General features: G+C 46.1%; 3 non-coding genes and 39 pseudogenes across 3 annotated transcripts; all 42 read right to left on the minus strand.

The window, feature by feature from the left end:
* Positions 1-214: 214 nt before the first annotated feature.
* LOC140311467 (5S ribosomal RNA) lies at positions 215-333 on the minus strand (annotated as a pseudogene).
* A 272-nt stretch (positions 334-605) lies between these two features.
* LOC140301171 (5S ribosomal RNA) lies at positions 606-724 on the minus strand (annotated as a pseudogene).
* Positions 725-993: 269 nt separating this feature from the next.
* Positions 994-1,112, minus strand: LOC140275854 (5S ribosomal RNA; annotated as a pseudogene).
* Positions 1,113-1,381: 269 nt separating this feature from the next.
* LOC140289431 (5S ribosomal RNA) lies at positions 1,382-1,500 on the minus strand (annotated as a pseudogene).
* A 272-nt stretch (positions 1,501-1,772) lies between these two features.
* LOC140299962 (5S ribosomal RNA) lies at positions 1,773-1,891 on the minus strand (annotated as a pseudogene).
* A 269-nt stretch (positions 1,892-2,160) lies between these two features.
* On the minus strand, positions 2,161-2,279 carry LOC140296882 (5S ribosomal RNA; annotated as a pseudogene).
* A 656-nt stretch (positions 2,280-2,935) lies between these two features.
* Positions 2,936-3,054, minus strand: LOC140294556 (5S ribosomal RNA; annotated as a pseudogene).
* A 269-nt stretch (positions 3,055-3,323) lies between these two features.
* Positions 3,324-3,442, minus strand: LOC140292737 (5S ribosomal RNA; annotated as a pseudogene).
* A 270-nt stretch (positions 3,443-3,712) lies between these two features.
* On the minus strand, positions 3,713-3,831 carry LOC140298797 (5S ribosomal RNA). Its single transcript, XR_011914405.1, has one exon. It is a non-coding gene; the product is annotated as a 5S ribosomal RNA (ribosomal RNA).
* A 269-nt stretch (positions 3,832-4,100) lies between these two features.
* On the minus strand, positions 4,101-4,219 carry LOC140316093 (5S ribosomal RNA; annotated as a pseudogene).
* Positions 4,220-4,488: 269 nt separating this feature from the next.
* On the minus strand, positions 4,489-4,607 carry LOC140311472 (5S ribosomal RNA; annotated as a pseudogene).
* A 272-nt stretch (positions 4,608-4,879) lies between these two features.
* On the minus strand, positions 4,880-4,998 carry LOC140301172 (5S ribosomal RNA; annotated as a pseudogene).
* Positions 4,999-5,267: 269 nt separating this feature from the next.
* Positions 5,268-5,386, minus strand: LOC140275865 (5S ribosomal RNA; annotated as a pseudogene).
* A 269-nt stretch (positions 5,387-5,655) lies between these two features.
* LOC140289432 (5S ribosomal RNA) lies at positions 5,656-5,774 on the minus strand (annotated as a pseudogene).
* A 272-nt stretch (positions 5,775-6,046) lies between these two features.
* LOC140299973 (5S ribosomal RNA) lies at positions 6,047-6,165 on the minus strand (annotated as a pseudogene).
* Positions 6,166-6,434: 269 nt separating this feature from the next.
* LOC140296883 (5S ribosomal RNA) lies at positions 6,435-6,553 on the minus strand (annotated as a pseudogene).
* Positions 6,554-7,209: 656 nt separating this feature from the next.
* Positions 7,210-7,328, minus strand: LOC140294557 (5S ribosomal RNA; annotated as a pseudogene).
* A 269-nt stretch (positions 7,329-7,597) lies between these two features.
* On the minus strand, positions 7,598-7,716 carry LOC140292739 (5S ribosomal RNA; annotated as a pseudogene).
* Positions 7,717-7,986: 270 nt separating this feature from the next.
* Positions 7,987-8,105, minus strand: LOC140298798 (5S ribosomal RNA). The gene has a single exon (XR_011914406.1). It is a non-coding gene; the product is annotated as a 5S ribosomal RNA (ribosomal RNA).
* Positions 8,106-8,374: 269 nt separating this feature from the next.
* On the minus strand, positions 8,375-8,493 carry LOC140288715 (5S ribosomal RNA; annotated as a pseudogene).
* A 269-nt stretch (positions 8,494-8,762) lies between these two features.
* On the minus strand, positions 8,763-8,881 carry LOC140273327 (5S ribosomal RNA; annotated as a pseudogene).
* Positions 8,882-9,150: 269 nt separating this feature from the next.
* On the minus strand, positions 9,151-9,269 carry LOC140289761 (5S ribosomal RNA; annotated as a pseudogene).
* A 269-nt stretch (positions 9,270-9,538) lies between these two features.
* Positions 9,539-9,657, minus strand: LOC140271792 (5S ribosomal RNA; annotated as a pseudogene).
* A 657-nt stretch (positions 9,658-10,314) lies between these two features.
* LOC140288716 (5S ribosomal RNA) lies at positions 10,315-10,433 on the minus strand (annotated as a pseudogene).
* Positions 10,434-10,702: 269 nt separating this feature from the next.
* Positions 10,703-10,821, minus strand: LOC140273333 (5S ribosomal RNA; annotated as a pseudogene).
* A 269-nt stretch (positions 10,822-11,090) lies between these two features.
* On the minus strand, positions 11,091-11,209 carry LOC140302830 (5S ribosomal RNA; annotated as a pseudogene).
* A 269-nt stretch (positions 11,210-11,478) lies between these two features.
* Positions 11,479-11,597, minus strand: LOC140271797 (5S ribosomal RNA; annotated as a pseudogene).
* A 657-nt stretch (positions 11,598-12,254) lies between these two features.
* On the minus strand, positions 12,255-12,373 carry LOC140289267 (5S ribosomal RNA; annotated as a pseudogene).
* A 272-nt stretch (positions 12,374-12,645) lies between these two features.
* LOC140278341 (5S ribosomal RNA) lies at positions 12,646-12,764 on the minus strand (annotated as a pseudogene).
* Positions 12,765-13,033: 269 nt separating this feature from the next.
* On the minus strand, positions 13,034-13,152 carry LOC140319687 (5S ribosomal RNA; annotated as a pseudogene).
* Positions 13,153-13,421: 269 nt separating this feature from the next.
* Positions 13,422-13,540, minus strand: LOC140315663 (5S ribosomal RNA; annotated as a pseudogene).
* A 269-nt stretch (positions 13,541-13,809) lies between these two features.
* Positions 13,810-13,928, minus strand: LOC140307292 (5S ribosomal RNA; annotated as a pseudogene).
* Positions 13,929-14,585: 657 nt separating this feature from the next.
* LOC140293154 (5S ribosomal RNA) lies at positions 14,586-14,704 on the minus strand (annotated as a pseudogene).
* A 272-nt stretch (positions 14,705-14,976) lies between these two features.
* On the minus strand, positions 14,977-15,095 carry LOC140278348 (5S ribosomal RNA; annotated as a pseudogene).
* Positions 15,096-15,364: 269 nt separating this feature from the next.
* On the minus strand, positions 15,365-15,483 carry LOC140298945 (5S ribosomal RNA). Its single transcript, XR_011914539.1, has one exon. It is a non-coding gene; the product is annotated as a 5S ribosomal RNA (ribosomal RNA).
* Positions 15,484-15,752: 269 nt separating this feature from the next.
* Positions 15,753-15,871, minus strand: LOC140277975 (5S ribosomal RNA; annotated as a pseudogene).
* Positions 15,872-16,140: 269 nt separating this feature from the next.
* Positions 16,141-16,259, minus strand: LOC140285201 (5S ribosomal RNA; annotated as a pseudogene).
* A 657-nt stretch (positions 16,260-16,916) lies between these two features.
* On the minus strand, positions 16,917-17,035 carry LOC140293155 (5S ribosomal RNA; annotated as a pseudogene).
* Positions 17,036-17,307: 272 nt separating this feature from the next.
* LOC140300796 (5S ribosomal RNA) lies at positions 17,308-17,426 on the minus strand (annotated as a pseudogene).
* Positions 17,427-17,695: 269 nt separating this feature from the next.
* LOC140313843 (5S ribosomal RNA) lies at positions 17,696-17,814 on the minus strand (annotated as a pseudogene).
* A 269-nt stretch (positions 17,815-18,083) lies between these two features.
* On the minus strand, positions 18,084-18,207 carry LOC140268353 (5S ribosomal RNA; annotated as a pseudogene).
* Positions 18,208-18,476: 269 nt separating this feature from the next.
* Positions 18,477-18,595, minus strand: LOC140277028 (5S ribosomal RNA; annotated as a pseudogene).
* Positions 18,596-18,812: the final 217 nt, after the last annotated feature.

Raw genomic sequence — 18,812 nt, forward strand, 5'->3', positions numbered from 1 at the left:
TATGTAACCAGATAATTTCCGAGAAAGGCTCACTTGTTATGGGCACATCTTCTTCCCTGATGTGATCATTCTCTGCAGCTGAAACTGAGACTCTCAGATCACTTCGTGTCTGCCAACAAAGCAGCAGCAGCTGAAGATGACCAACTTCCTCATGTGTCACAGGGTGATCAGACGTTGCAACAAAAGACATGCAGGTGGTAGAGAGAAGAGAAAAAGCTTACAGCACCTGGTATTCCCAAGAGGTCTTCCATCCAAGTACTAACCAGGCCCAACCCTCCTTGGCTTCCAAGATCAGACGAGGTCGGGCATATTCAGGGTGGTGCGGCCGTAAGCAACAATAGCTGTGACAAATGTGCATTATATAGGTACTGGAATCATACACTTCTTCTATGTAACCAGATAATTGCAGAGAAAGGCTGACTTGTAGTGGGCACATCTTCTTCCCTGATGTGATTATTCTCTGCAGCTGAAACTGAGACTCTCAGATCACTTCGTGTCTAACAACAAAGAAGCAGCAGCTGCTGAAGATGACCAACTTCCTCATGTGTCACAGGATGATCAGACGTTGCAACAAAAGACATGCAGGTGGTAGAGAGAAGAGAAGAAGCTTACAGCACCTGGTATTCCCAAGTAGTCTCCCATCCAAGTACTAAGCAGGCTCAACCCTGCTTGGCTTCCGAGATCAGACGAGGTCGGGCATGTTCAGGGTGGTGTGGCCGTAAGCAACAATGTCTCTGACAAATGTGCATTATATAGGTACTGGAATCATACGGTTCCTCTATGCAACCAGATAATTGCCGAGAAAGGCTGATAGGTAGTGGGCACATCTTCTTCCCTGACGTGATTATTCTCTCGAGCTGAAACTGAGACTCTCAGATCACTTTGTGTCTGCCAACAAAGCAGCAGAAGCTGAAGATGACCAACTTCCTCATGTGTCACAGGGTGATCAGACATTGCAACAAAAGACATGCAGGTGGTAGAGAGAAGAGAAAAAGCTTACAACACCTGGTATTCCGAAGAGGTCTTCCATCCAAGTACAAACCAGGCCCAACCCTGCTTGGCTTCCGAGATCAGACGAGGTCGGGCATGTTCAGGGTTGTGTGGCCGTAAGCAACAATGTCTCTGACAAATGTGCATTATATAGGTACTGGAATCATACGGTTCCTCTATGCACCCAGATAATTGCAGAGAAAGGCTGATGTGTAGCGGGCATATCATCTTCTCTGATGTGATCATTCTCTGCAACTGAAACTGAGACTCTCAGATCACTTCGTGTCAGCCAACAAAGCAGCAGCAGCTGAAGATGACCAACTTCCTCATGTGTCACAGGGTGATCAGACGTTGCAACAAAAGACATGCAGGTGGTAGAGAGAAGAGAAAAAGCTTACAGCACCTGGTATTCCCAAGAGGTCTTCCATCCAAGTACTAACCACGCCCAACCCTCCTTGGCTTCCAAGATCAGACGAGGTCGGGCATATTCAGGGTGGTGCGGCCGTAAGCAACAATAGCTGTGACAAATGTGCATTATATAGGTACTGGAATCATACACTTCTTCTATGTAACCAGATAATTGCAGAGAAAGGCTGACTTGTAGTGGGCACATCTTCTTCCCTGATGTGATTATTCTCTGCAGCTGAAACTGAGACTCTCAGATCACTTCGTGTCTGCCAACAAAGAAGCAGCAGCTGCTGAAGATGACCAACTTCCTCATGTGTCACAGGATGATCAGACGTTGCAAGAAAAGACATGCAGGTGGTAGAGAGAAGAGAAGAAGCTTACAGCACCTGGTATTCCCAAGCAGTCTCCCATCCAAGTACTAAGCAGGCTCAACCCTGCTTGGCTTCCGAGATCAGACGAGGTCGGGCATGTTCAGGGTGGTGTGGCCGTAAGCAACAATGTCTCTGACAAATGTGCATTATATAGGTACTGGAATCATACGGTTCCTCTATGCAACCAGATAATTGCCGAGAAAGGCTGATGTGTAGCGGGCATATCATCTTCTCTGATGTGATCATTCTCTTCAGCTGAAACTGAGACTCTCAGATCACTTCGTGTCTGCCAACAAAGCAGCAGAAGCTGAAGATGACCAACTTCCTCATGTGTCACAGGGTGATCAGACGTTGCAACAAAAGACATGCAGGTGGTAGAGAGAAGATAAAAAGCTTAAGGCACCTGGTATTCCCAAGCGGTCTACTATTCAAGCACTAACCAGGCGCAACCCTGCTTGGCTTCCGAGATCAGACGAGGTCGGGCTTATTCAGGGTGGTGTGGTCGTAAGCAACTATATCGGTGACAAATGTGCATTATATAGGTACTGGAATCATACACTTCCTCTGTGTAACCAGATAATTGCCGAAAAAGGCTGACTTGTAGTGGGTTCATCTTCCTCCTTGATGTGATTATTCTCTTCAGCTGAAACTGAGACTCTCAGATCACCTTGTGTCTATCAACAAAGCAGCAGCAGCTGAAGATGACCAACTTCTTCACGTGTCACAGGGTGATCAGACGTTGCAACAAAAGACATGCAGGTGGTAGAGAGAAGAGAAAAAGCTTACAGCACCTGGTATTCCCAAGCTGTCTCCCATCCAAGTACTAACCAGGTACAACCTTCTTGGTGTCCGAGATCAGACGAGGTCTGGCTTATTCAGGGTGGTGTGGCCGTAAGCAACAATGTCTCTGACAAATGTGCATTATATAGGTACTGGAATCATACGGTTCCTCTATGCAACCAGATAATTGCCGAGAAAGGCTGATGTGTAGCGGGCAAATCATCTTCTCTGATGTGATCATTCTCTGCAACTGAAACTGAGACTCTCAGATCACTTTGTGTCAGCCAACAAAGCAGGAGCAGCTGAAGATGACCAACTTCCTCATGTGTCACAGGGTGATCAGATGTTGCAACAAAAGACATGCAGGTTGTAGAGAGAAGAGAAAACACTTACAGCACCTGGTATTCCCAAGCAGTCTCCCATCCAAGTACTAAGCAGGCTCAACGCTGCTTGGCTTCCGAGATCAGACGAGGGCGGGTATGTTCAGGGTGGTGTGGCCGTAAGCAACAATGTGTCTGACAAAAGTGCATTATATTAGTACAGGAATCATACGGTTCCTCTATGTAACCAGATAATTGCTGAGAAAGGCTGATGTGTAGTGGGCACATCTTCTTCCCTGACGTGATTATTCTCTTCAGCTGAAACTGAGACTCTCAGATCACTTCGTGTCTTCCAACAAAGCAGCAGCAGCTGAAGATGACCAACTTCCTCATGTGTCACAGGGTGATCAGACGTTGCAACAAAAGACATGCAGGTTGTAGAGAGAAGAGAAAACGCTTACAGCACCTGGTATTCCCAAGCAGTCTCTCATCAAAGTACTAACCAGGTCCAACCCTCCTTGGCTTCTGAGATCAGACGAGGTCAGACATATTCAGGGTGGTTTGGCCGTAAGCAACAATCTCTGTGACAAATGTGCATTATATAGGCAATGGAATCATATGGTTCCTCTATGTAACAAGATAATTGCCAAAAAAAGGCTGATATATAGTGGGCACATCTTGTTCCCTGACGTGATAATTTTCTCCAGCTGAAAATGAGACTCTAAGATCACTTCGTGTCTGCCAACAAAGCAGCAGCAGCTGAAGATGACCAACTTCCTCATGTGTCACAGGGTGATCAGACGTTGCAACAAAAGACATGCAGGTGGTTGAGAGAAGAGAAAAAGCTTACAGCACCTGGTATTCCCAAGCGGTCTCCCATCCAAGTACTAACCAGGCCCAACCGTGCTTGGCTTCCAAGATCAGACGAGGTTGGGCATATTCAGGGTGGTGTGGCCGTAAGTAACAATGTCTGTGACAAATGTGCATTATATAGGTACTGGAATCATACGGTTCCTCTATGCAACCATATAATTGCCAAGAAAGGCTGATATGTAGTGGGCACATCTTGTTCCCTGACGTGATCATTTTCTCCAGCTGAAAATGAGACTCTAAGATCACTTCGTGTCTGCCAACAAAGCAGCAGAAAATGAAGATGACCAACTTCCTCATGTGTCACAGGGTGATCAGACGTTGCAACAAAAGACATGCAGGTTGTAGAGAGAAGAGAAAACGCTTACAGCACCTGGTATTCCCAAGCAGTCCCCCATTGAAGTACTAACCAGGCCCAACCCTCCTTAGCTTCCGAGATCAGACGAGGTCGGGCATATTCAGGGTGGTGTGGCCGTAAGGAACAATTTCTGTGACAAATGTGCATTATATAAGTACTGGAATCATACACTTCCTCTATGTAACCAGATAATTTCCGAGAAAGGCTCACTTGTTATGGGCACATCTTCTTCCCTGATGTGATCATTCTCTGCAGCTGAAACTGAGACTCTCAGATCACTTCGTGTCTGCCAACAAAGCAGCAGCAGCTGAAGATGACCAACTTCCTCATGTGTCACAGGGTGATCAGACGTTGCAACAAAAGACATGCAGGTGGTAGAGAGAAGAGAAAAAGCTTACAGCACCTGGTATTCCCAAGAGGTCTTCCATCCAAGTACTAACCAGGCCCAACCCTCCTTGGCTTCCAAGATCAGACGAGGTCGGGCATATTCAGGGTGGTGCGGCCGTAAGCAACAATAGCTGTGACAAATGTGCATTATATAGGTACTGGAATCATACACTTCTTCTATGTAACCAGATAATTGCAGAGAAAGGCTGACTTGTAGTGGGCACATCTTCTTCCCTGATGTGATTATTCTCTGCAGCTGAAACTGAGACTCTCAGATCACTTCGTGTCTAACAACAAAGAAGCAGCAGCTGCTGAAGATGACCAACTTCCTCATGTGTCACAGGATGATCAGACGTTGCAACAAAAGACATGCAGGTGGTAGAGAGAAGAGAAGAAGCTTACAGCACCTGGTATTCCCAAGTAGTCTCCCATCCAAGTACTAAGCAGGCTCAACCCTGCTTGGCTTCCGAGATCAGACGAGGTCGGGCATGTTCAGGGTGGTGTGGCCGTAAGCAACAATGTCTCTGACAAATGTGCATTATATAGGTACTGGAATCATACGGTTCCTCTATGCAACCAGATAATTGCCGAGAAAGGCTGATAAGTAGTGGGCACATCTTCTTCCCTGACGTGATTATTCTCTCGAGCTGAAACTGAGACTCTCAGATCACTTTGTGTCTGCCAACAAAGCAGCAGAAGCTGAAGATGACCAACTTCCTCATGTGTCACAGGGTGATCAGACATTGCAACAAAAGACATGCAGGTGGTAGAGAGAAGAGAAAAAGCTTACAACACCTGGTATTCCGAAGAGGTCTTCCATCCAAGTACAAACCAGGCCCAACCCTGCTTGGCTTCCGAGATCAGACGAGGTCGGGCATGTTCAGGGTTGTGTGGCCGTAAGCAACAATGTCTCTGACAAATGTGCATTATATAGGTACTGGAATCATACGGTTCCTCTATGCACCCAGATAATTGCAGAGAAAGGCTGATGTGTAGCGGGCATATCATCTTCTCTGATGTGATCATTCTCTGCAACTGAAACTGAGACTCTCAGATCACTTCGTGTCAGCCAACAAAGCAGCAGCAGCTGAAGATGACCAACTTCCTCATGTGTCACAGGGTGATCAGACGTTGCAACAAAAGACATGCAGGTGGTAGAGAGAAGAGAAAAAGCTTACAGCACCTGGTATTCCCAAGAGGTCTTCCATCCAAGTACTAACCACGCCCAACCCTCCTTGGCTTCCAAGATCAGACGAGGTCGGGCATATTCAGGGTGGTGCGGCCGTAAGCAACAATAGCTGTGACAAATGTGCATTATATAGGTACTGGAATCATACACTTCTTCTATGTAACCAGATAATTGCAGAGAAAGGCTGACTTGTAGTGGGCACATCTTCTTCCCTGATGTGATTATTCTCTGCAGCTGAAACTGAGACTCTCAGATCACTTCGTGTCTGCCAACAAAGAAGCAGCAGCTGCTGAAGATGACCAACTTCCTCATGTGTCACAGGATGATCAGACGTTGCAAGAAAAGACATGCAGGTGGTAGAGAGAAGAGAAGAAGCTTACAGCACCTGGTATTCCCAAGCAGTCTCCCATCCAAGTACTAAGCAGGCTCAACCCTGCTTGGCTTCCGAGATCAGACGAGGTCGGGCATGTTCAGGGTGGTGTGGCCGTAAGCAACAATGTCTCTGACAAATGTGCATTATATAGGTACTGGAATCATACGGTTCCTCTATGCAACCAGATAATTGCCGAGAAAGGCTGATGTGTAGCGGGCATATCATCTTCTCTGATGTGATCATTCTCTTCAGCTGAAACTGAGACTCTCAGATCACTTCGTGTCTGCCAACAAAGCAGCAGAAGCTGAAGATGACCAACTTCCTCATGTGTCACAGGGTGATCAGACGTTGCAACAAAAGACATGCAGGTGGTAGAGAGAAGATAAAAAGCTTAAGGCACCTGGTATTCCCAAGCGGTCTACTATTCAAGCACTAACCAGGCGCAACCCTGCTTGGCTTCCGAGATCAGACGAGGTCGGGCTTATTCAGGGTGGTGTGGTCGTAAGCAACTATATCGGTGACAAATGTGCATTATATAGGTACTGGAATCATACACTTCCTCTGTGTAACCAGATAATTGCCGAAAAAGGCTGACTTGTAGTGGGTTCATCTTCCTCCTTGATGTGATTATTCTCTTCAGCTGAAACTGAGACTCTCAGATCACCTTGTGTCTATCAACAAAGCAGCAGCAGCTGAAGATGACCAACTTCTTCACGTGTCACAGGGTGATCAGACGTTGCAACAAAAGACATGCAGGTGGTAGAGAGAAGAGAAAAAGCTTACAGCACCTGGTATTCCCAAGCTGTCTCCCATCCAAGTACTAACCAGGTACAACCTTCTTGGTGTCCGAGATCAGACGAGGTCTGGCTTATTCAGGGTGGTGTGGCCGTAAGCAACAATGTCTCTGACAAATGTGCATTATATAGGTACTGGAATCATACGGTTCCTCTATGCAACCAGATAATTGCCGAGAAAGGCTGATGTGTAGCGGGCAAATCATCTTCTCTGATGTGATCATTCTCTGCAACTGAAACTGAGACTCTCAGATCACTTTGTGTCAGCCAACAAAGCAGGAGCAGCTGAAGATGACCAACTTCCTCATGTGTCACAGGGTGATCAGATGTTGCAACAAAAGACATGCAGGTTGTAGAGAGAAGAGAAAACACTTACAGCACCTGGTATTCCCAAGCAGTCTCCCATCCAAGTACTAAGCAGGCTCAACGCTGCTTGGCTTCCGAGATCAGACGAGGGCGGGTATGTTCAGGGTGGTGTGGCCGTAAGCAACAATGTGTCTGACAAAAGTGCATTATATTAGTACAGGAATCATACGGTTCCTCTATGTAACCAGATAATTGCTGAGAAAGGCTGATGTGTAGTGGGCACATCTTCTTCCCTGACGTGATTATTCTCTTCAGCTGAAACTGAGACTCTCAGATCACTTCGTGTCTTCCAACAAAGCAGCAGCAGCTGAAGATGACCAACTTCCTCATGTGTCACAGGGTGATCAGACGTTGCAACAAAAGACATGCAGGTTGTAGAGAGAAGAGAAAACGCTTACAGCACCTGGTATTCCCAAGCAGTCTCTCATCAAAGTACTAACCAGGTCCAACCCTCCTTGGCTTCTGAGATCAGACGAGGTCAGACATATTCAGGGTGGTTTGGCCGTAAGCAACAATCTCTGTGACAAATGTGCATTATATAGGCAATGGAATCATATGGTTCCTCTATGTAACAAGATAATTGCCAAAAAAAGGCTGATATATAGTGGGCACATCTTGTTCCCTGACGTGATAATTTTCTCCAGCTGAAAATGAGACTCTAAGATCACTTCGTGTCTGCCAACAAAGCAGCAGCAGCTGAAGATGACCAACTTCCTCATGTGTCACAGGGTGATCAGACGTTGCAACAAAAGACATGCAGGTGGTTGAGAGAAGAGAAAAAGCTTACAGCACCTGGTATTCCCAAGCGGTCTCCCATCCAAGTACTAACCAGGCCCAACCGTGCTTGGCTTCCAAGATCAGACGAGGTTGGGCATATTCAGGGTGGTGTGGCCGTAAGTAACAATGTCTGTGACAAATGTGCATTATATAGGTACTGGAATCATACGGTTCCTCTATGCAACCATATAATTGCCAAGAAAGGCTGATATGTAGTGGGCACATCTTGTTCCCTGACGTGATCATTTTCTCCAGCTGAAAATGAGACTCTAAGATCACTTCGTGTCTGCCAACAAAGCAGCAGAAAATGAAGATGACCAACTTCCTCATGTGTCACAGGGTGATCAGACGTTGCAACAAAAGACATGCAGGTGGTTGAGAGAAGAGAAAAAGCTTACATCACCTGATAATCCCAAGCGGTCTCCCATCCAAGTACTAACCAGGCCCAACCCTGCTTGGCTTCCGAGATCAGACGAGGTCAGGCATGTTCCGGGTGGTGTGGCCGTAAGCAGCAATGTCTCTGACAAATGTGCATTATATAGGTACTGGAATCATACGGTTCCTCTATGCAACCAGATAATTGCCGAGAAAAGCTGATGTGTAGCGGGTAAATCATCTTCTCTGATGTGATCATTCTCTGCAACTGAAACTGAGACTCTCAGATCACTTTGTGTCTGCCAACAAAGCAGCAGCAGCTGAAGATGACCAACTTCCTCATGTGTCACAGGGCGATCAGACGTTGCAACAAAAGACATGCAGGTGGTAGAGAGAAGAGAAAAAGCTTACAGCACCTGGTATTCCCAAGCGGTCTCTCATCAAAGTACTAACCAGGCCCAACCCTCCTTGGCTTCTGAGATCAAACGAGGTCAGACATATTCAGGGTGGTTTGGCCGTAAGCAACAATCTCTGTGACAAATGTGCATTATATAGGCAATGGAATCATATGGTTCCTCTATGTAACAAGATAATTGCCGAAAAAGGCTGATATATAGTGGGCACATCTTGTTCCCTGACGTGATAATTTTCTCCAGCTGAAAATGAGACTCTAAGATCACTTCGTGTCTGCCAACAAAGCAGCAGCAGCTGAAGATGACCAACTTCCTCATGTGTCACAGGGTGATCAGACGTTGCAACAAAAGACATGCAGGTGGTTGAGAGAAGAGAAAAAGCTTACAGCACCTGGTATTCCCAAGCTGTCTCCCATCCAAGTACTAACCAGGCCCAACCCTGCTTGGCTTCCAAGATCAGACGAGGTTGGGCATATTCCGGGTGGTGTGGTCGTAAGTAACAATGTTTGTGACAAATGTGCATTATATAGGTACTGGAATCATACGGTTCCTCTATGCAACCATATAATTGCCAAGAAAGGCTGATATGTAGTGGGCACATCTTGTTCCCTGACGTGATAATTTTCTCCAGCTGAAAATGAGACTTTAAGATCACTTCGTGTCTGCCAACAAAGCAGCAGAAAATGAAGATGACCAACTTCCTCATGTGTCACAGGGTGATCAGACGTTGCAACAAAAGACATGCAGGTGGTTGAGAGAAGAGAAAAAGCTTACAGCACCTGATAATCCCAAGCGGTCTCCCATCCAAGTACTAACCAGGCACAACCCTGCTTGGCTTTCGAGATCAGACGAGGTCGGGCATATTCAGGGTGGTGTGGCCGTAAGCAACAATGTCTCTGACAAATGTAAATTGTATAGGTACTGGAATCATACGTTTCCTCTATATAACCAGATAATTGCAGAGAAAGGCTGATAAATAGTGGACACATCTTCTTCCCTGACGTGATTATTCTCTCCAGCTGAAAATGAGACTCTCAGATCACTTCGTGTCTGCCAACAAAGCAGCAGCAGCTGAAGATGACCAACTTCCTCATGTGTCACAGGGCGATCAGACGTTGCAACAAAATACATGCAGGTGGTAGAGAGAAGAGAAAAAGATTACATCACCTGGTATTCCCAAGCGGTGTCCCATCAAAGTACTAACCAGAACCAGCCCTCCTTGGCTTCCGAGATCAGACAAGGTCAGACATATTCAGGGTGGTTTGTCCGTAAGTAACAATCTCTGTGACAAATGTGCATTATATAGGCAATGGAATCATACACTTCCTCTATGTAACCAGATAATTGCCGAGAAAGGCTGATATGTAGTGGGCACATCTTCTTCCCTGACGTGATAATTCTCTCCAGCTGAAACTGAGACTCTCAGATCACTTTGTGTCTGCCAACAAAGCAGCAGCAGCTGAAGATGACCAACTTCCTCATGTGTCACAGGGTGATCAGACGTTGCAACAAAAGACATGCAGGTGGTTGAGAGAAGAGAAAAAGCTTACATCACCTGATAATCCCAAGCGGTCTCCCATCCAAGTACTAACCAGGCCCAACCCTGCTTGGCTTCCGAGATCAGACGAGGTCAGGCATGTTCCGGGTGGTGTGGCCGTAAGCAGCAATGTCTCTGACAAATGTGCATTATATAGGTACTGGAATCATACGGTTCCTCTATGCAACCAGATAATTGCCGAGAAAAGCTGATGTGTAGCGGGTAAATCATCTTCTCTGATGTGATCATTCTCTGCAACTGAAACTGAGACTCTCAGATCACTTTGTGTCTGCCAACAAAGCAGCAGCAGCTGAAGATGACCAACTTCCTCATGTGTCACAGGGCGATCAGACGTTGCAACAAAAGACATGCAGGTGGTAGAGAGAAGAGAAAAAGCTTACAGCACCTGGTATTCCCAAGCGGTCTCTCATCAAAGTACTAACCAGGCCCAACCCTCCTTGGCTTCTGAGATCAAACGAGGTCAGACATATTCAGGGTGGTTTGGCCGTAAGCAACAATCTCTGTGACAAATGTGCATTATATAGGCAATGGAATCATATGGTTCCTCTATGTAACAAGATAATTGCCGAAAAAGGCTGATATATAGTGGGCACATCTTGTTCCCTGACGTGATAATTTTCTCCAGCTGAAAATGAGACTCTAAGATCACTTCGTGTCTGCCAACAAAGCAGCAGCAGCTGAAGATGACCAACTTCCTCATGTGTCACAGGGTGATCAGACGTTGCAACAAAAGACATGCAGGTGGTTGAGAGAAGAGAAAAAGCTTACAGCACCTGGTATTCCCAAGCGGTCTCCCATCCAAGTACTAACCAGGCCCAACCCTGCTTGGCTTCCAAGATCAGACGAGGTTGGGCATATTCCGGGTGGTGTGGCCGTAGGTAACAATGTTTGTGACAAATGTGCATTATATAGGTACTGGAATCATACGGTTCCTCTATGCAACCATATAATTGCCAAGAAAGGCTGATATGTAGTGGGCACATCTTGTTCCCTGACGTGATAATTTTCTCCAGCTGAAAATGAGACTTTAAGATCACTTCGTGTCTGCCAACAAAGCAGCAGAAAATGAAGATGACCAACTTCCTCATGTGTCACAGGGTGATCAGACGTTGCAACAAAAGACATGCAGGTGGTTGAGAGAAGAGAAAAAGCTTACAGCACCTGATAATCCCAAGCGGTCTCCCATCCAAGTACTAACCAGGCACAACCCTGCTTGGCTTTCGAGATCAGACGAGGTCGGGCATATTCAGGGTGGTGTGGCCGTAAGCAACAATGTCTCTGACAAATGTAAATTGTATAGGTACTGGAATCATACGTTTCCTCTATATAACCAGATAATTGCAGAGAAAGGCTGATAAATAGTGGACACATCTTCTTCCCTGACGTGATTATTCTCTCCAGCTGAAAATGAGACTCTCAGATCACTTCGTGTCTGCCAACAAAGCAGCAGCAGCTGAAGATGACCAACTTCCTCATGTGTCACAGGGCGATCAGACGTTGCAACAAAATACATGCAGGTGGTAGAGAGAAGAGAAAAAGATTACATCACCTGGTATTCCCAAGCGGTGTCCCATCAAAGTACTAACCAGAACCAGCCCTCCTTGGCTTCCGAGATCAGACAAGGTCAGACATATTCAGGGTGGTTTGTCCGTAAGTAACAATCTCTGTGACAAATGTGCATTATATAGGCAATGGAATCATACACTTCCTCTATGTAACCAGATAATTGCCGAGAAAGGCTGATATGTAGTGGGCACATCTTCTTCCCTGACGTGATAATTCTCTCCAGCTGAAAATGAGACTCTCAGATCACTTTGTGTCTGCCAACAAAGCAGCAGCAGCTGAAGATGACCAACTTCCTCATGTGTCACAGGGTGATCAGACGTTGCAACAAAAGACATGCAGGTGGTAGAGAGAAGAGAAAAAGCTTACAGCACCTGGTATTCCCAAGCAGTCTTCCATCCAAGTACTAACCAGGCCCAAACCTGCTTGACTTCCAAGATCAGACAAGGTCGGGCTTATTCAGGGTGGTGTGGCCGTAAGCAACAATATCTGTGACAAATGTGCATTATATAGGTACTGGAATCATACACTTCCTCTATGTAACCAGATAATTGCCCAGAAAGGCTGACTTGTAGTGGGCACATCTTCTTCCCTGATGTGATTATTCTCTGCAGCTGAAATTGACACTCTCAGATCACTTCGTGTCTGCCAACAAAGACGCAAAAGCAGCTGAAGATGACCAACTTCCTCATGTGTCACAGGAGGATCAGACGTTGCCACAAAAGACATGAAGGTGGTAGAGAGTAGAGAAGAAGCTTACAGCACCTGGTATTCCCAAGTGGTCTCCTATGCAAGTACTAACCAGGCCCAACCCTGCTTGGCTTCCAAGATCAGACGAGGTCAGGCATGTTCCGGGTGGTGTGGCCGTAAGCAGCAATGTCTCTGACAAATGTGCATTATATAGGTACTGGAATCATACGGTTCCTCTATGCAACCAGATAATTGCCGAGAAAGGCTGATGTGTAGCGGGTAAATCATCTTCTCTGATGTGATCATTCTCTGCAACTGAAACTGAGACTCTCAGATCACTTCATGTCTGCCAACAAAGCAGCAGCAGCTGAAGATGACCAACTTCCTCATGTGTCACAGGGTGATCAGACGTTGCAACAAAAGACATGCAGGTGGTTGAGAGAAGAGAAAAAGCTTAGAGCACCTGGTATTCCCAAGCGGTCTCCCATCCAAGTACTAACCAGGCCCAACCCTGCTTGGCTTCCAAGATCAGACGAGGTTGGGCATATTCCGGGTGGTGTGGCCGTAAGTAACAATGTTTGTGACAAATGTGCATTATATAGGTACTGGAATCATACGGTTCCTCTATGCAACCATATAATTGCCAAGAAAGGCTGATATGTAGTGGGCACATCTTGTTCCCTGACGTGATAATTTTCTCCAGCTGAAAATGAGACTTTAAGATCACTTCGTGTCTGCCAACAAAGCAGCAGAAAATGAAGATGACCAACTTCCTCATGTGTCACAGGGTGATCAGACGTTGCAACAAAAGACATGCAGGTGGTTGAGAGAAGAGAAAAAGCTTACAGCACCTGATAATCCCAAGCGGTCTCCCATCCAAGTACTAACCAGGCACAACCCTGCTTGACTTTCGAGATCAGACGAGGTCGGGCATATTCAGGGTGGTGTGGCCGTAAGCAACAATGTCTCTGACAAATGTAAATTGTATAGGTACTGGAATCATACGTTTCCTCTATATAACCAGATAATTGCAGAGAAAGGCTGATAAATAGTGGACACATCTTCTTCCCTGACGTGATTATTCTCTCCAGCTGAAAATGAGACTCTCAGATCACTTCGTGTCTGCCAACAAAGCAGCAGCAGCTGAAGATGACCAACTTCCTCATGTGTCACAGGGCGATCAGACCTTGCAACAAAATACATGCAGGTGGTAGAGAGAAGAGAAAAAGCTTACAGCACCTGGCATTCCCAAGGGGTCTCCCATTCAAGTACTAACCAGGCCCAACCCTGCTTGGGTTCCGAGATCAGTCGAGGTCGGGCATATTCAGGGTGGTGTGGCCGTAAGTAACAATGTCTGTGAAAAATGTGCATTATATAGGTACTGGAATAATACAGTTCCTCTATGTAACCAGATAATTGCAGAGAAAGGCTAACTTGTTGTGGGCACATCTTCTTCCTTGATGTGATTATTCTCTGCAGCTGAAAATGAGACTCTCAGATCACTTCGTGTCTGCTAACAAAGCAGCAGCAGCTGAAGATGACCAACTTCCTCATGTGTCACAGGGCGATCAGACATTGCAACAAAAGACATGTAGGTGGTAGAGAGAAGAGAAAAAGCTTACAGCACCTGGTATTCCCAAGCGGTGTCCCATCAAAGTACTAACCAGAACCAGCCCTCCTTGGCTTCCGAGATCAGACAAGGTCAGACATATTCAGGGTGGTTTGTCCGTAAGTAACAATCTCTGTGACAAATGTGCACTATATAGGCAATGGAATCATACACTTCCTCTATGTAACCAGATAATTGCCGAGAAAGGCTGATATGTAGTGGGCACATCTTCTTCCCTGACGTGATAATTCTCTCCAGCTGAAAATGAGACTCTCAGATCACTTTGTGTCTGCCAACAAAGCAGCAGCAGCTGAAGATGACCAACTTCCTCATGTGTCACAGGGTGATCAGACGTTGCAACAAAAGACATGCAGGTGGTAGAGAGAAGAGAAAAAGCTTACAGCACCTGGTATTCCCAAGCAGTCTCCCATCCAAGTACTAACGAGGCCCAAACCTGCTTGACTTCCAAGATCAGACAAGGTCGGGCTTATTCAGGGTGGTGTGGCCGTAAGCAACAATATCTGTAACAAATGTGCATTATATAGGCAATGGAATCATACACTTCCTCTATGTAACCAGATAATTGCCGAGAAAGGCTGACTTGTAGTGGGCACATCTTCTTCCCTGATGTGATTATTCTCTGCAGCTGAAATTGACACTCTCAGATCACTTCGTGTCTGCCAACAAAGACGCAAAAGCAGCTGAAGATGACCAACTTCCTCATGTGTCACAGGAGGATCAGACGTTGCCACAAAAGACATGAAGGTGGTAGAGAGTAGAGAAGAAGCTTACAGCACCTGGTATTCCCAAGTGGTCTCCTATGCAAGTACTAACCAGGCCCAACCCTGCTTGGCTTCCAAGATCAGACGAGGTCAGGCATGTTCCGGGTGGTGTGGCCGTAAGCAGCAATGTCTCTGACAAATGTGCATTATATAGGTACTGGAATCATACGGTTCCTCTATGCAACCAGATAATTGCCGAGAAAGGCTGATGTGTAGCGGGTAAATCATCTTCTCTGATGTGATCATTCTCTGCAACTGAAACTGAGACTCTCAGATCACTTCATGTCTGCCAACAAAGCAGCAGCAGCTGAAGATGACCAACTTCCTCATGTGTCACAGGGTGATCAGACGTTGCAACAAAAGACATGCAGGTGGTTGAGAGAAGAGAAAAAGCTTACAGCACCTGGTATTCCCAAGCGGTCTCCCATCCAAGTACTAACCAGGCCCAACCCTGCTTGGCTTCCAAGATCAGACGAGGTTGGGCATATTCCGGGTGGTGTGGCCGTAAGTAACAATGTTTGTGACAAATGTGCATTATATAGGTACTGGAATCATACGGTTCCTCTATGCAACCATATAATTGCCAAGAAAGGCTGATATGTAGTGGGCACATCTTGTTCCCTGACGTGATAATTTTCTCCAGCTGAAAATGAGACTTTAAGATCACTTCGTGTCTGCCAACAAAGCAGCAGAAAATGAAGATGACCAACTTCCTCATGTGTCACAGGGTGATCAGACGTTGCAACAAAAGACATGCAGGTGGTTGAGAGAAGAGAAAAAGCTTACAGCACCTGATAATCCCAAGCGGTCTCCCATCCAAGTACTAACCAGGCACAACCCTGCTTGGCTTTCGAGATCAGACGAGCTCGGGCATATTCAGGGTGGTGTGGCCGTAAGCAACAATGTCTCTGACAAATGTAAATTGTATAGGTACTGGAATCATACGTTTCCTCTATATAACCAGATAATTGCAGAGAAAGGCTGATAAATAGTGGACACATCTTCTTCCCTGACGTGATTATTCTCTCCAGCTGAAAATGAGACTCTCAGATCACTTCGTGTCTGCCAACAAAGCAGCAGCAGCTGAAGATGACCAACTTCCTCATGTGTCACAGGGCGATCAGACCTTGCAACAAAATACATGCAGGTGGTAGAGAGAAGAGAAAAAGCTTACAGCACTTGGCATTCCCAAGGGGTCTCCCATTCAAGTACTAACCAGGCCCAACCCTGCTTGGGTTCCGAGATCAGTCGAGGTCGGGCATATTCAGGGTGGTGTGGCCGTAAGTAACAATGTCTGTGAAAAATGTGCATTATATAGGTACTGGAATAATACAGTTCCTCTATGTAACCAGATAATTGCAGAGAAAGGCTAACTTGTTGTGGGCACATCTTCTTCCTTGATGTGATTATTCTCTGCAGCTGAAACTGAGACTCTCAGATCACTTCGTGTCTGCTAACAAAGCAGCAGCAGCTGAAGATGACCAACTTCCTCATGTGTCACAGGGCGATCAGACATTGCAACAAAAGACATGTAGGTGGTAGAGAGAAGAGAAAAAGCTTACAGCACCTGGTATTCCCAAGCGGTGTCCCATCAAAGTACTAACCAGAACCAGCCCTCCTTGGCTTCCGAGATCAGACAAGGTCAGACATATTCAGGGTGGTTTGTCCGTAAGTAACAATCTCTGTGACAAATGTGCACTATATAGGCAATGGAATCATACACTTCCTCTATGTAACCAGATAATTGCCGAGAAAGGCTGATATGTAGTGGGCACATCTTCTTCCCTGACGTGATAATTCTCTCCAGCTGAAAATGAGACTCTCAGATCACTTTGTGTCTGCCAACAAAGCAGCAGCAGCTGAAGATGACCAACTTCCTCATGTGTCACAGGGTGATCAGACGTTGCAACAAAAGACATGCAGGTGGTAGAGAGAAGAGAAAAAGCTTACAGCACCTGGTATTCCCAAGCAGTCTCCCATCCAAGTACTAACGAGGCCCAAACCTGCTTGACTTCCAAGATCAGACAAGGTCGGGCTTATTCAGGGTGGTGTGGCCGTAAGCAACAATATCTGTGACAAATGTGCATTATATAGGCAATGGAATCATACACTTCCTCTATGTAACCAGATAATTGCCGAGAAAGGCTGACTTGTAGTGGGCACATCTTCTTGCCTGATGTGATTATTCTCTGCAGCTGAAATTGACACTCTCAGATCACTTCGTGTCTGCCAACAAAGACGCAGCAGCAGCTGAAGATGACCAACTTCCTCATGTGTCACAGGAGGATCAGACGTTGCCACAAAAGACATGAAGGTGGTAGAGAGTAGAGAAGAAGCTTACAGCACCTGGTATTCCCAAGTGGTCTCCCATGCAAGTACTAACCAGGCCCAACCCTGCTTGGCTTCCAAGATCAGACGAGGTTAGGCATGTTCCGGGTGGTGTGGCCGTAAGCAGCAATGTCTCTGACAAATGTGCATTATATAGGTACTGGAATCATACGGTTCCTCTATGCAACCAGATAATTGCCGAGAAAGGCTGATGTGTAGCGGGTAAATCATCTTCTCTGATGTGATCATTCTCTGCAACTGAAACTGAGACTCTCAGATCACTTCATGTCTGCCAACAAAGCAGCAGCAGCTGAAGATGACCAACTTCCTCATGTGTCACAGGGTGGTCAGACGTTGCAACAAAATACATGCAGGTGGTTGAGAGAAGAGAAAAAGCTTACAGCACCTGGTATTCCCAAGTTGTCTCCAATTCAAGTACTAACAAGGCCCAACCCTGCTTGGCTTCCAAGATCAGACGAGCTCGGGCATGTTCAGGGTGGTGTGGCCGTAAGCAACAATGTCTGTGACAAATGTGCATTATATAGGTACTGGAATCATACGGTTCCTCTATGCAACCAGATAATTGCCGAGAAAGGCTGACTTGTTATGGGCACATCTTCTTCCCTGATGTGATTATTCTCTGCAGCTGAAACTGAGACTCTCAGATCACTTTGTGTCTGCCAACAAAGCAGCAGCAGCTGAAGATGACCAACTTCCTCATGTGTCACAGGGTGATCAGATGTTACAACAAAAGACATGCAGGTGGTAGAGAGAAGAGAAAAAGCTTACAGCACCTGGTATTCCCAAGCAGTCTCCCACCCAAGTACTAACCAGGCACAACCCTGCTTGGCTTCCGAGATCAGACGAGGTCGGGCATATTATATTCAGGGTGGTGTGGCCGTAAGCGACAATCTCTGTGACAAATGTGTATTATATAGGTACTGGAATCATACACTTCCTCTATGTAACCAGATAATTGCCGAGAAAGGCTGACTCTTAGTGGTTACATCTTCCTTCTTGATGTGATCATTCTCTTCAGCTGAAACTGAGACTCTCAGATCACTTCGTGTCTGCCAACAAAGCAGCAGAAGCTGAAGATGACCAACTTCCTCATGTGTCACAGGGTGATCAGACATTGCAACAAAAGACATGCAGGTTGTAGAGAGAAGAGAAAAAGCTTACAGCACCTGGTATTCGCAAGCAGTCTCCCATTCAAGAACTAACCAGGCCCAACCCTGCTTGGCTTCCGAGATCAGACGAGGTCGAGCTTATTCAGGGTGGTGTGGCTGTAAGCAACAATATCTGGTACAAATGTGTATTATATAGGTACTGGAATCATACACTTCCTCTATGTAACCAGATAATTGCCGAGAAAGGCTGACTCTTAGTGGGCACATCTTCCTCCTTGATGTGATTATTCTCTGGAGCTGAAACTGAGACTCTCAGATCACTTCATGTCTGCCAACAAAGCAGCAGCAGCAGCTGAAGATGATCAACTTCCTCATGTGTCA

The sequence above is a fragment of the Leuresthes tenuis genome, unplaced genomic scaffold (genome assembly GCF_036924035.1).
Source record: "Leuresthes tenuis unplaced genomic scaffold, fLeuTen1.0.hap1 SCAF_1, whole genome shotgun sequence".
In the NCBI taxonomy this organism is placed as follows: Eukaryota; Metazoa; Chordata; class Actinopteri; order Atheriniformes; family Atherinopsidae; genus Leuresthes; species Leuresthes tenuis.